This window comes from Peromyscus maniculatus, chromosome 19, assembly GCF_049852395.1.
Source record: "Peromyscus maniculatus bairdii isolate BWxNUB_F1_BW_parent chromosome 19, HU_Pman_BW_mat_3.1, whole genome shotgun sequence".
NCBI lineage: Eukaryota > Metazoa > Chordata > Mammalia > Rodentia > Cricetidae > Peromyscus > Peromyscus maniculatus.
The window spans coordinates 67638725-67654216 of NC_134870.1; the positions used below are offsets into that span (position 1 = coordinate 67638725).

General features: G+C 45.6%; 1 long non-coding RNA gene across 5 annotated transcripts; it reads right to left on the minus strand.

Moving 5' to 3' along the window:
- Positions 1–506: 506 nt before the first annotated feature.
- LOC143269624 (uncharacterized) lies at positions 507–13401 on the minus strand. Of its 5 annotated transcripts, none has more exons than XR_013046181.1 (3): positions 12252–13396; positions 1273–1615; positions 507–1056 (listed from the first exon to the last, which is right to left on the minus strand). It is a non-coding gene; the product is annotated as an uncharacterized LOC143269624 (long non-coding RNA). The 5 variants fall into 5 exon arrangements; XR_013046179.1 differs by having other exon boundaries at positions 507–1099; positions 1434–1615; positions 12252–13394; XR_013046182.1 differs by having other exon boundaries at positions 508–1056; positions 1434–1615; positions 12252–13394.
- Positions 13402–15492: the final 2091 nt, after the last annotated feature.

Here is a 15492-nt window from a genome sequence, read left to right on the forward strand (position 1 = left end):
TTGTAAATATCTGTTATGAGACCTTTCCCAAGGGGGGCATGGCCCACAGGTTGAGAACCATTGCCCTATAGCCATGGCCACAGGCCAATCTGATTGAAGCAGTTGTTCAATTGAAGTTCCCTCTTCCCAGGTGCTAAGTTGTGCCTGGTTGATGATAAAAAGCTAACAGGATACGGCCTGTATGTTTGCCTTGAGCGTCTAGGCAACCAGAGTGAATCAACAATGGACTATTTAGTTCTTTCTTCTTGCAAAGAAAATCCTTCCTACTTCTTTAAGAGAAGTAAACTTTATTTTCAAAAGATTTTAGTTTTAGCTATGTGTACCCGTGTGTCAGTGGAAGCCTGAAGGTGCTGGATCCCCTGGAACTGGACTTACGGGCTGTTGAGAGGCCCCCCGATGTGAGAAGTGGGAACCAGACCTGGGTCTTCTGTAGGAGCAGCATCTGCTCTTAACCACTGAGCCATCTCTCTGTCTCCAAGAAGTAAGGTTTTCTGACAGGAAATTCTAAAGTACAGTGAAATGTCCTCAGCAAGGGGCACAAGGAGGTGAGGTCGTTGATGCCTTCAGACCCTTTGCTTTAACCTCAGTGAGCAAGGCAACACTCAGAGGGCCTCCTGAAGGCGGCCCAGGCCCAGTGCCCATCAGCTGGCAAAGGGCAGAGTTCAGGTAAACTCAGGCCTTCATCTTAACAAAATATACTTCACTCTCTGGGTACTTCATCCTCTTTGGCATCTGAAAAAGTCTCCTGTCTGAACCTTGTGTTAGATTACTTGGACTGAAAGGTGAGAGGTGAATTTCCTTCTTAGTCATTTTATTGTTGCTGCAGACGATAGGAACGCAGTTCAAACCAGTGCGACAGGGGGTAGGGCTGGGGGTGGGGATTAACAAAGTATTGGCACTTAAAAAACAGAAAACAAAAACAAAAACAAAAACATCCCAAACTGAGACGTTGCGGAGAAAGTGGGTATCTGCCTGTGGAGGCCCCTGACTGTAGGAAGTCTCATACCACCAGGATCCTCTTCCGGTCTCATCTCCTCCTCAAACTTTGCTTTTTCTCTGTGGGAGAGCACAGATGGCTGTAAAGGGCTAGAAGCTGCAGCTGAAGAGAAAAGAGCCCCGATCGGGGGATCAGGTTATAACAGTCCCTCTAATGGGGTTGGGGGGCTGCCTTTGGCCTTGGCTTCTCTTCCTTTATCCTCACCCACATTGATCTTACCCTCTGCTTAGTAAGCCCCACGGTCACCCCAAAGTAGTTCAGTAATAGTAGCATACCCCCAGTGTGGAATGTCCCACTCCAGTCTATTCCCAGGATCCTGACTCCACATTCGTGGGCTTTCCGGTGTCCTCCAATCTGCCACTAGACTCTGCCACCTCGCACCAGCACACACGAGCTTGTTCAGCAGCTGCGGTCCATCGCCGTCCTAGTTTCTTACCTCACAGCTGACCCCGAGACAGAGTTGGGAGTGGTCGTTCATGTGTGGGGTGATCCCAGGAGGCACTGGTTAGGTGTGTGAGGCCAGACAGGGAAGGGAGGGCACACTAAACACTATGTTCAGAGCGCCTCACCTGTCGCTGCCGAAGGTTACTCTCAGAGGCAACTCCCAGTGCCTCCAGCCTGTAATTAATGCAGATCGACAGGAAACGGGTTGAAAACCACAGGTTGACACAAGAAACCAACATGCATTGGTTAGTGCTGGAAACCTAAAGGGCAAGCTGGGGTACGGATGGCCAGTATGATCACTTTTGTGGAGGCACCTTTGCCCCAGCAATGTCCCAGGTCCACTGAACATTATCACTGCCTAGGCTGAGCGACTGTGGCCGGAGGAAAGCACAGACCTTCTGACTAGTCTCATATTATGATGTCTACCACTGTCCACTGAATCTTCAGTTCATATTTTTAGCTAAATCAATTTCATATTTCCTCATCTCTTGTTAAACTTTCAAACTGCCTCCTATTTATACTTCTTGTTCCTTTCAAGGAGCCAATAGATGCTTCAAGAAGAGAGCTCCTGCCAGGCATTGGTGGTGCACATCTTTAATCCCAGCAGAGGCAGGTGAGTCTCTGTGAGCTGGAGGCCAGCCAGGTGTATGGAGTGAGTTCAAGGGCAGCCAGGGCTACACAGAGAAACCCTATCTCAAACAAACAACAACAACAATAACAACAGAAAGCTTCCATATTTCTCCCCAATGCATCTAAACACCTAACGTCTCATGCACTCTGCCTTCTCTAGTGGCCACAGCTCAGCACTTCACATTGTCTTCATGGATGATGCCTTCAGCTCCTTTGTTTCCACCTCAGTGAGCAAGGAGACAGTCTGGGGCCCTTCCAAGGAAGCCTCCAGGCACAGTGCTAGTCAGCTGGCAAAAGGTAGGTAGAATTCAGGTAAACACAGGCATTCATCTTGACGAAATGTTCTTTAATTCTCTCAGTACTTCATCCTCTTTGGCATTTAAAAGAGCTCCGTGTCTGAACCTTGTACTAGATTACTTAAACCACAAGGTGACAGATGAATTTCCTGATTAGTCATTTTATCGTTGTTGCAGATGACAGGAATGCCCTTTACACTTCTTGGGTTTTCTGCCATGAAAATTTAATGCCACGGATACACCGTCTGTCTGTTGATGGATCACATGTGTATGTGCTCTGTGCACAGCATGGGTACAACCCAGTGTGGCCCTCATGGCAAGATATGTACACATGTACTGAATACAAAGCAACAGGAAACTCTTGGGTTGAAAACTGCAGACTGATGCAGAAACTAACATATATTGGTATTGGAACTGTCAAGACAACCTGGGGTATAGATGGCCTGTGTGATCACCTCTGAGGAGGCACCTTTGTCCTAGGAAATGTTCATAGCTGCTTTACTTGAAAGAGTATAAAAAATGGAAACAATCTAAACATTGACAATGGGTAAGTAAAAGTGTAACATGTTCAGACAATACTATGCAACAATGAAAAGAAATGAACATATGGCAAACAAACACATATAGGAATGAGCCTTGAACATTAATAGCAGGTGACAGATGCTGACCATCCTCTTCCAGCCTTCCTCCCTAATACTTCCTACATTACCAGTTGAGCTGGAAGTCTGAGGGCACAGTACCTTACTCTCTTTTGTATTCTTCACTACTCACTGAATGGCACATTGCTTATCATGTGGAAAGCTACTGTGTGTGTACGTGTTGTATGTGAGTGTGGGTACATGTACCCATGGGTGGGCATGACTGTGTGTGTATGAACACAGAGAGAGAGAGACAGAGAGAGAGAGAGAGAGACAGAGAGAGACAGAGAGAGACAGAGACAGAGACACAGACAGAGAGAGAGGTACCAGAGATTGATATTGGGGTATCTCTCTCTCTCTCTCTCTCTCTCTCTCTCTCTCTCTCTCTCTCTCTCTCTCTCTCTCTCCCTCCCTCCCTCTCTTCTCTCTCTCCTATTCCCTTGAAACAGGATCTCTCACCAACCTGAACCTTGCCATTTGGTTTAAACTACCTGGCCAGCAAGCTTCTGAGATGCTCTTGTTTCAGCCTCCCACTGCTTGGGTTACAGGCACATGTGGCCATGCCCAGCTTTTTATGTGGGTGCTCGGGATTTGAACTCAGGTCCTCATGCCTCCACAGTAAGCACTTTTGCCTACTGATTTCTCTCCCTAGCCCCATAGAGCCTTGTTATAATCTCATAGGTCTTTCCTGAGCTCAATGAGAAGATAGATTTCCAAAGCAAAAGAAGTTAAGGACGTTCTTGGTTGAAGTGCCCCTGGGTTAGGACTCAAACAACGGAATGGTAAGGGCTGGAGGTTAGCACTGGTAGAGTGCTTACAGCAGGTAAGAGGCCCTTGGTTGGATCCTTAGCACCACAGACACCAGAACCGAGACTTCAAGTTATTTTTTGGTACCTGTTCTTTCATTAAAGGTGTCCTGTATAAAATACTGTCCCCTCCCTGCTTTGTCTACACCTCACCTGCTTTACTATTCAATCCTTGAAAGTTAACCGAGCACTGGGTAACATCCTGTAGCCTCAGAGGTCAGGGAACTCTCACTCATGCATTTGTTCGATAATACAACTAAAACATAGTAAGCTGGGACCAAATGGAAGCTGTGATAAAGAGACAAACACACCGATTCTCCTATGGGAGAAAAGCTGGGAGGTGAGCAAGCCATGAATTCCTGTCCCTGTGTTTGTCTCCGAGGCCCAAGCACTCAGTGAATGTTCAGTTCTGCTCAGACTTCCATTTTCTCCACCAAGCAGAGGAGCATTCCCTTACCTTGGCAGTCAAACCCTTAATGGGGGTGGGGTGGGGTAGAGTGGGGGGTTTGGGAGGAGTTCTTTGTTCAGCTTCTTCTCTCTGTACCTGCCTCCTATCCAGACCTGCACCTCATGCCTGGACCTCTGTCTATGTGTTTTCTGGCTCTTTCCCTGGCTGAGTATTTTTTGAGCTGCAGTTGCCTGCCCTGACCACTGTCTCTTCTAACAGAATGACACATCTTTGAGGACAGGGACCATGTCCTGCTCAGTGACTTCTCAATGGAGTGCACAGCCGAGACAGAGCAGGCTTTCGTAAACATTTGCTAAAGAAGCTGGCGAGAGCAACACGGCCCCTTGGCATCTTTGAGCCCAAGTCATTAAATGCCATTAACCAGACAATTGTTTCACTAGTTTTGTGAACCAGTGTGTGCATGCATGTGTGTGTGCAAGTATGTGTGTAATATATATATCTAAGCCACTACTACAGCAGTGAGCTGTGATATCCATACCTAGTCTATTACAAAAAAAATTGGCAGTGTTCTGGGCATTATACTTAGAGAATCAGAAGGGCAGGGGCATTTCCTATTAAAATCACTATTTAAAAGTAGAAGACTGGGAACATACCTCTGAAGTCTCACACAGGCTTTGAATTTAGTCCCTAGTTGGTGGGGGGGGGCAATAGAGAAACATACAGGAATTTTCGGGGCAGCCTTTTCCATAAGAGACATAAAGTGGGGAAACCCTGGAAGTCATGATTCCGTACAATTTGCTGTTTGTATAATCCAATATTATTTGGACCTTGAAAATACTATACCAAGTGAAAGAAGCCACACACCCCACCCCACCCCATACCACACGGCCCCACTTATATTAACCATTCAGAATAGATGACTTCATAAAAATTTAAAAAAACAGATAGTTGGCCAAAGTTGAGGACTGAGTGTTTGTAGAATGGGTTTGATGAAGATATGAAATTGTGGGGCTACCTCTGTGATACATTAAAAATCATAGAATTAAACATATTAAATGATTAAGTTTCATGGTAGGAAAAATAAATCAATAAATCTCAATAAAGTTTTTTTTTTTCTGTTTAGTTATAGAAGCTAGGCACATGGTGCCCATTTGTAATCCCAGCAAATGGCAGGCTGATGCCTCAGGAAGACAGCCCCAAGTTCCCAAGTTCAAGGCTAGCCTGAGGTACACTGCCAGACCCTGCTTAAGTTAAATAAAAGCAAACCAAACCAAAGCAGCTGTGTCCTTTGGCTGGCTCCAGGGGTTAGCCTGACTGGGGGTGGTGAGGAAACGGAGAAAAGACAGGCGCACAGACACGCGCACAGAGAAGCTGGATTCAGGTGGCCTGGGCTCTCTGATGGAGAAACCTCAGTAACCCGAGAGCGCAGGTGTTTATCATATGCAGTTAAACAGAGGGGGGATTACTGCACACAGCTGAACGAGAGGGTAGGGTTATTACGCACTGATAAACAAGAAGGCCGGGCTTCAAGGAAGCAGGTTTGGCTCATCTCAGTAGGAGTGGTCTGAAGGGGAGGTCTACAGGCTGAGAACATCTGGCAAGAGAGGGCTATGGCGGACATTTTCCGCACACTATTGACATCTGCACAGAGATCAGAGGAAGGCTTTGCCATCCCTCTGAACCATCCTTGGGGTCAGGGGGGCTTTGCCATTTCCCATGGGGTTGAGGTTGTAGAGTCCTTGGCATGGTTGTGCCCATGTCAGCAATACACACCTTGGTTCATTCAGGGCTTTCTCCGCTTGCCACACAAAGCAAAAGGAGTAGCGAATATTTGTTGCAATAAACCTGAATATGTGTGAGAATACTTTAAAATCATTTTTATGTGTGCTCCTTAGTGATAAACTACATCTCTAAAGCCTGGGTGTTGGAAACCTTATGCATACAGAAGAGAAAGCCCCAGGATGGTGCTAAAGATATCAGCAAAATGGATGTTGCCTGATGAACTTGGGAGGAAACTGCAAAGGAGGTGAGTATAACGAGGAGTCAAAGGACACAGCGCCAGCGCACAGCAAGAGTGCACTGTAAAATGTGAGCGTGTGGAGAACACACTCCAGACACACAGCAGGTTCATGCCACCTCTCTTTGGCCAGCTGCCCCAAGCAGGGAGCCTTCATCATCTCCAGCATCATAGTAACCGCACATGGTGGGCAGACGCTGAGCTGCGGCTCAGGATGAGGCTCCAGTCCTGGTCTCTTCTCTCTTCACATGCCAGCCACTGTACACCAGGCCCTGCACCTAAGTCTGTGAGGCCAAGTTCCAAGACACAGACTCCACCTCAAAGCTCTCACTCGTGAGGGAAAGGCAGAGGGAGGGAAAGATATGCACACTCCTAAAGAGAACTGTGTGACAAGGAGCAAGGGCCCTCACCCATCTGCAGGAATAAGGCAAGTAGGAGAAAAACCCGGAACTGTGTGGCTTCCATGTCAGCTTTTTACGGTCTGCACACATCCACTCCATCAAGTCAACAGTCCCTAAGGCGCTCACCAAGGACCAGTCACAGTGTATTTAAGGGAGGAGAGGTTTGTTTTGGCTCACAGTTTGGGAGACACAGTCCATCACTGCACAGAGTGCATGATGGCTCGGGCTGTGTCCATGGTAGTGGGAGCTTGTGGTATGGCTTGTTACAGCTCAGCAGATCAGGATGCAGAGAGCGAAGCAGCAAGGGAGGCTTGTCTGCAAACCTCAAATGCAGGAGCAGTCATATTTGGAGAGGGGGCTTTTGTAGGGAAGTGGTTGATCATGGCGTCTCTTACTTCAATGAATTAATGCAATGAAGTGGTCATAAATTATGGAATATTTGGATGATGGAAACTTCAGGAGGTGTAGCCTTGCTGGAGGAAGGAGGTCACTGAGCTGATGGAGAATAGGAGGCAGGGTCCAGCTGGAGGAGGGAGGTCACTTGAGGGTGTACTCATAAAGGTGAGATCTTGTTCCCGCCCCTTCTCTATCCAGCTTGCTCTTTTTTCTTTTTGCTCTCTGGTTGCCAGGAGGTGAACACTTTGCTTCAAATGTTCCCACTATGATGCTCTGCCTCACCACAGACTCAGAATGGGGCCATGTGGTGATATATTGTGTTACAGGGCCAGGTAACATGGACTAAAACCTCTGAAATCTTTACCCAAAACAAATCTTTCCTCCTTAGTTGACTTTCTGAGGCATTTTGCTACAAGGATGAAAGGCTGAAACAGTAGACATTTCTCACTTGCATGCTCCCTAGCACTTGACTGTATTTCATTTGTTTGTAGAGTTTATAATGACTGCTGGAGAGAAGCGGTTCTCGATTATGAGACAGAAGTCCCTAAATGTCAGCTGCTTACTTTTCCAACTCTTCCTGTGGAGCAGAGCACCGATCACAGCCTATGGTTGGCCAACCTAATGGGTCTGTTTACCCACTGTAAGAGAGCTTTCAGATTACACTAAGGAGTTGTAGTTTTGTCCTGGAAAATAAGGTCGTAACATCAGATTTGCATTTAGACAATATACTAATGTTTTAAAAGGGCTGGCAGCTGGAGTGAGAATGAACTGGAGTAAGTAAGATTCGTGTCAGGAAGTGAAGAAGCTACAGCCATATTTCCACTCCATGATGACAGTGGGAACCACAGCAGAGAGCCTGAAGAGATTTGGGAGATACTATGGTAATAGAGACAACAGGAATTCTGCTTTTATTGTGATATGAAGGAGTTAAGAAAGGAGGCAGATCACAGATGACTCTAAGGATTCTAAGTATTGGGAGTAAGTGGTGAATGTCATTCATGTATTTAACAAACTTATTAATCAGTGCTTACTGTGGTAGGGGCTGGCTGTAATGCCCAGAATAAAGCCAAGCTGGCCCATCTTTGCTGCAGTACCAATGACCGTGATCAGTTTCAGTTTGATATATTCTCTGATCTTTTAAGACCTATTATGTTGCTCCATTCCATCACCAACACAAGACTTAGATAAGTTCTTTATGCTTTAATTGCTGAGACCAACCAGCTTTATGCATCTGGCTTCTTTTTGCTACTTCTAGATTCTAGGGCAAGGGACCTGGCTTTCTAAGTTGCTACTGAAAAACATGGATAACACAGCTGGAATCTCAGGGAAAGTTAACTCACTGCGGGATGAACTTTGGCCAACTAGGTATAATGTCTCTTCCTTCTTCAGATGTCCCAAGGCACGACTACTCCATCATTATTACTTGGAGATGTCCTGTTTGGACAGGTTGTGGCACTTGTAGAGAGGAAGGCTATTATTTCTTCAAGGCTTGTCCTGGATCATTGTTAGTATAAAACTGTATCACAATGCATTGTCCTTCAGTCTTTCTTGGCTCTTCATCTCACTACTGATGTCCTGGACTCATACCTCCTAAATAAAGCACCAGGACCTATACCATGTCTCAGGTTGTTTTCTAGGGAACTGAGCCAAGATACAAAGTTAGGGCAAAAAATAATCAGTTTAGTTTTGGTATACTGAGCCTGAGTGAAATTGAGTAAAATTACATATCCATTCAAAAACATTTGAGGATCACTATGTATACAAGAATTAAGGATGCTACAAGTGAATCAGATACACATGCTTAAGGACACTGTGGTGACAGGGGATATGGCTTTACATCAATGGGAGTTTACATCAATGGGAGGGTGACAAAAGATAGATCAGTTGGGGTTGGGGATTTAGCTCAGTGGTAGAGCACTTGCCTAGCAAGTGCAAGGCCCTGGGTTCGATCCTCGGCTCCCCCCACCAAAAAAAAAAAAAAAAAAAGATAGATCCCTAAATGGACATGATGATTCCAGATAGTGATGAGAAAAACAAAACAAAGACATAACAGGACTGGAGTGGGACTTCAGTGTGAGTGTGTTGATGGGGAGGTATTCTGACATAGGCTGGGTAGTGAAACACAGTGGGAGCAGATGGAAAAAGCCTCTAGAAAGAGAAGACACACTTCTGCAGAAGTATCTAGAATATATATGAAATCAAATATATTTGTCTGTCACTAGGGTTTTGGGTGAGGGTAGGAAATTGGCTTCTATTTTCACTGAGAATTGGCCCGTGAGAGCATATGCGTAGAATGTACAGGAACTGGGAGACTGGAGAAGGTGAAATCCAGGACACTTGTGTGGCGGCATGGGTGTGGGGGACAGTTCGGAGTTGGTGGACAAAACCAGAGAGAAAAATGAAGGAAACTATGTGAGTGATCATAGCACCGTGTTCCTAGAACTCTGGGGAAGCCCAGGTCTCAGTTTCCTTGCTGGCAGAGTAAGAACATTAAATCAGGCTCCATGGTTACATGGAGACAAGAAAGAGCTGACATGGAGTCTCTTTGTAGCCTGAAACGAATCACTGCAGTCTTTAGGACCCAACAATAATTGTTTCTTTTCTACCATTAATTACATTTTGGCCCCTCATTGGTTAATACAATCACCAGATCCTCCAGCAAAATGTCTTTTTCATAGCTAAGGACTATGTACAATAAGGACAAACAATTGCAGCTCATTAATTCAGTCATCAGGACACTGATTACGTATCTATTGTCAATTACAGCCAACCAAGTTAAGTAAGTTCTTCATGAGAGCAATTATTCTACCATGACTGCCTCCTCAAGAGTCTTGCACCTTCATACACTTACCCTGCCTAACAGCAGCCTGGCTCAGCCAATATGGTCACACAGACTATTATAATCGAGACATAAGGCCCTATTGTTGACATCTGACTAGCATATTATTCTCCTTCACAAAGAACTTTAAACAATTTGTTTATTGTTCTCGGGTTTAGATGTTGGCTTTTGTTTAGCTTTTTCCAAACATATAGAGCTCTGATAATGTTCAATGTACTGGAACTGTACTGCAATTTTCCAAGTAACATTTCAACAATCACTTATGAGTTATCTAATGACCAATTAATCTAATAATCATTTGTGGATTTAAATATGTAAATGAGAATAATGTAATAGATGCCCAGAGAATGAGAAATAGAACTTGTTTTACCACACTATTTTTCTATCAACCAAAGTAAATTTGTCTTACAATTTCTCATTTGCAAAAACCCTATTTCTATGTCTCACTTTTTTCCAAGATTTCTTTTCTCATATAACATATCCTGATTATGGTCTCCCCTCCCTCTTCTCCTCCCAATCCCCCCTCTCATCTAGATCCACCCTCTCTCTGTCTCTTGTTAGAAAACAAACAGGCTTCTACAGGATAATAATAATAAAACAAAACAAAACAAACAAATCATAGTAGGACAAGAGAAGCCAGCAGAAGGGAAACAACCCGAGGTAAGACACAAATCAGATGCAGACACAGAGACCCATGTGTTTATACACTCAGGGACCCTGTCAAAACACTAAACTGGAAGCCATAGTATACACAAAGGACCTGAAGGATAAAAAAGAGAGAGACAAAAATAAAATGATTAAAAATAAATAAATAAATAAACAAATAAAGCCCCGCCATGACAGACGTGAGACAAGGAACCTCCAAAGATGCCCCTGAGTCCGTTTTCTGTTGGCATCTCCTGCTGGGCATGCAGCCCACCTGTAAGAGTAGTTTGTCTTCCCAGTGAGACTTCCTTGGAGAAAACTAAATTTTCATTTGTAAGTGGTTATCAACTAGAGATAGCGTCTGGGTGAGGGATGAGGGAAATGTGTCCACTTCTCCTTTCAGCTCCACTGTCCCATCTGGTGCAGACCCATGCAGGCCCTGTACATGCGGCCTCAGTCTCTGTGAGTTCAGATGTGTGTCAGTCCTGTTGAACTTAGAAGGCCTTGTCTCCTCCATCCTCTCTCGCTCTCACTCTCTTTCTGCCTCCTCTTTCTCAGGGTTCCCTGAACCCTGAGGGGAAGGATTTGATGGAGACATCCTGTTTAGGGCTGAATGTTCCAAGGTCTTTCATTCTCTGCAGAATATCTGGCCATGGGTCTCTGTATTTGCTCTCATCTGCTGCAGGAGAAGCTTCTCTGATGATGGCTGAACAGGACACTGGTCTGCCAGCAGAGCAGATGTCATCAGAGGTCATTTTGTCACTGCATTTCTCTAGTAGGACAGTGGTACTTGGTTTTCCTCCAGGTTCCTGGGCTATCTTGTCGCAGGTTCTTGGTCACCCAGGCAGTGTTGGGTATGGGTTCCATCTGGTGGAGTGGCCTTAGTTAGACCAGATAGTGGTTGGTGACTCCCACCAGCTTTGTGCCGCCCCTGCACTAGCATATCTTGCAGGCAGGACAGCACTGTAGATAAAGCGTTTGTGGCTGTATTGGTGTTTCCAGTTCTCCTTTGGTAACATACAGAGTACCTTCCAGTATCAAGAACACTAGCCAGTAGGGTGAAGGCTCTAGGGAGGCACCAGCTTTCTCTTTCAACAAAAGACAATTTGTCTTATAATTTCTAGTTCTCAAAAACTCTACTGTTATATCTCACTCTCTCTTTTTTAGAGAGGGAGTTTGGCCAAAAAATGAGAATATTCCATGATCAGCCAATACTTTTACAGTAGGTGCATAACAAATGCCTGCTGAATTTAATATTTTCCTTTTATATTCCTGTGGCTGTCTCTGGTATTTCCCATTAGATACTAAATACTTTCTAGCAAAACCTAGCATATAAATAAAGGCCTTCTGCATTCTCTCCCTTCTCTCTCTGGTGTTGGTGTAGGTATTTGTAAACATCGTCAATACAAATTCACTTAAAGCATGAAGATTCATTGTATTGATATACAAACCTGGCTGAGATTGAATATCCTCATAAATTTTCAAACCACATACAGTTGTTATTTATAACTTCTGCTTGGGTTATCTCATTCAGTCCATATTGTTTCAGTTTCAAAAAACTATCTTTTCTTATGTGATAATGTTCATCTCTACTCAGTCTCACCAGAAGAGGCAAACATCAGTCTTGAGAAGATATCCAACAGTTATGCAGAGAACTACAAAGGATGGCACCAACTGTACAGTGCAGGCCTGTGATACACCAGCCAGCCTGCTGTAGAAACACTGTATCTTACCTTTTATCACTCAGTGGCATGTAGGTAAGGTGTGAGGAGGCAACTGGGAAGCAGCTGTTTTGACATTCAGAAGTTTACAATCTAGATGTGGAGACAAAGTAAGCACATATGAGAAGTTAAGAAACTCCCATTACTGTATGAATAAATCATCAAACAAAACATTAATCCAGGTAAAGTCATGGTGTGTGTGTGTGAATCTGTATTGAGTAACAAAGGAAGTACACAAGTAATACAACTTTGAGCTGAGTAGACCAGAAGGGATTTAGAGATTTACAGACAGGAGATGAACATGAGTTGGGCCTTTGGAAAAACTAATGTATAATTATTAATTTTTAAACCAAACTATAGAAGAATTGACAATGAAATTTAAATCTTTTCACTCACGACTCTCAGGCCTTTTCCAGAAATAGCTATGATTTTTCTAATGTCTTTTAAATGCACTTTGAGTTGATTTAGGCTCAATTGATTTTATACTGGTATGAGTAATGAAGGGTTAATCTTGCTGTCCATTCATATAAAAAAAAAAAAAACCAGACTCATTCAATATAACTTATACAATAGGGACCTACTTATAGATCTTCAGGTACCCTAGTGGATTGCCAAGCTGATTGTTGCCATGGTAATCCTTGCTCCATGTGCCTTCAGCTTCTCTTGACCCACTTTGGTTTAGATGCATTTCTAACCGAGGGGGTAGCATGCATGCTCCCATTTCAATTCCCTTGGAGACTGTATTAGTAGCCAGGCTTCCCTATTCTTTCCTTTAGTCCTCTAGATCCTCTAGGTCAGTGGTTCTCACCCTTCCTAATGCTGAGACCTATAATACAGTTCCTCATGTGTGGTGACCCCCAACCATAAAAATATTTCGTTGCTACTTCATAATTGTAATTTGGCTACTGTTATGAATCGTAATGTAGATATCTGACAAGCAGGATATGATACTGTGGAGAACCACTGCTCTAGATCTTGGAAGGCTTTCAAAGTGGAGCAGTTATGATTTCAAAGTCTGACACTTTGGAGGGATGGTTTAACTCCAACTCAAGAAGCATATTCTAGGGAGGCAGAGCCAGGCGGATCTCTGTGAGTTCGAGGCCAGCCTGGGCTACCAAGTGAGCTCCAGGAAAGGCGCAAAGCTACACAGAGAAACCCTGTCTCGAAAAACCAAAAAAAAAAAAAAAAAAAAGAAGCATATTCTAGAATCTATGAAGCCCTGCTTTCCCCTTGACAACTACCCGTGTGACACCCAAATCCACATAGGAATCACACAATCACATTTTGTGATCCAAGACCACTTTTAACAGGCCATTCTGTATTAAAGCTGCCGATTTCTATCAGTATAAAAAAGGGTTGCAAGTCAGAACCTGTTTTCCTGCTTCCAATTTGAGCATCATCTGCCTTAACCACACACCCAGGTGGCTTTGGAAGGTTGAGACAAGAAAGAGATCTCCCTAAGTGGTACCTTCCAAACTTTTATTTTGGTGGTGCTGGGGGTTAAAATCAGGACCTACCATGGGCCCGACAAGTGCTCTACCAGTGAAGTACATCCTCTACACAAAATGTTAAAATGAGGGTTATGTGGCCTTCCTCTAAAACTTAACAGAAGACACACCCAAAACCCTCTGTGAAGGTGAATGTCTGCTAAATCCATGTTAGCATAAATATCTGTTCACAGACAAAGGGAGTTAATGGTCCTTAGTTTTCAAGTCTTGTTCTCTTCATGTTTACATTTGTGATTTCATCAGCATATAACCATGTAAGTTGGTGTTATCATTGCAAGTGAGTCGACTTTGTCAAAAGCCTTGGATTTGGATGAGGTGCATTCAAAACTATGCCTGGCTTATATTTGGGATGCTTCACAACTTTCCCATAAGAATAATGGTGGAACTTTTTTGAAAGCCTATTTTAAAAAACCTGTAAGTCTCAAGGCATGACCAAGTAACTCAAGGTCCAAACGAAGGCCCCTCCTCTGGAATACCCTCACATACGAGAAGAGGGCATATTTCACTCTTAACTGCTTCAAATTCCTGGATTGCTTTGGATTACTATCGAGGCTTGCTGGATTCACTGGCATCTCCCAGGAAACCTATGAAGAGGTAGGTAGGTATTTGGGAGCGTGACAAACAACAGGGGAAATTGTTTTCTGGTATTTTCTTTACCATTAGCAACCAGAGACACTTCAAATTTGGGTTTATTATGCACCCTGGCTAATACAGGTGCTTAACACTGGAGGTGATTATTTGGGGTTCAATCTTTTATCTGCCAGGGTTGAGTTAACGAATCAAGATTACTGATGAACCTGGTTATGCAGCCGTGGGCAGTCTTAAGTTTGTGGACTTGCTTCTTTCCTAGGTAAAGGTGAAAAGTTGGGGCCTAGGAACAGGGGCCCAGTGAAGGGAAAATGAGCTAGGGACAGCAAATTCAAGAGCACACAGTCAGGTGCTCACACTTAACAGTGAGCATTCGAAACATGCATCATTAATACTTCTACTTCAGAAGGACCCAAGGATCGGGTTGGAGAAAAACACCTAACCCTAACCCCAACCTCAGACAAATACTCTTTTTTTAACTCCGCGGTTGTTCGCCCCCCAGCCCCCGCCACGAGGCTCCGCCCACTCATTTGCATAGGGCGTGCCCCTCTGCGGCCAGCACCCGGGTTACTCCCGAGCTCTGCTGGCCCGGCGGCTCGGACCGGGCTGGAGGCGGGCCCGGGCCCGAGCACGTGTCCACTCCGGCCTCACGACGGAGGTGGGCGAGGGCTCAGCCGCGGCGCTCCACCCAGAGGCGCCGGGGCGGGGGTCTGCGGGCGTGGCAGGCTGCGCGGCCTTCCGCGCTGCTCCACGAGCCCCGTGGGAGCGCGCCGGACACGAACTCAAGCGCAACCGCGGGCGGGCCACCCCACCCGGCCGCGCCTCGCCTCACGCTCGACGGGGAAGGCGGGACCAATCAGCGAGCGACGTCTCCCTTCCGATTCCAGGCCCCCCGACACGCTGCTCACACCCCGGGCTCCCCGTTCGCTGATTGGCTGCGTGTGCCGCCGGTCGGGCCGGAGGCGGGAGGCGGCGGCCCGCGCCTGCCCGCGCCCCGCTCGGCCCCCCGGCCCTGCCCGCGGCGCCCGGCCTCCTTCCGTCCCTGCCGTGCTCCCTCCGTCTTCCGTGCGCGTCCTGCTCCGCCGGCGTGCCTCACGCCTAACGGGCGGCCGCGGGCGCCAATCAGCGGGCGGCAGGGTGCCAGCCCGGGGCTGCGC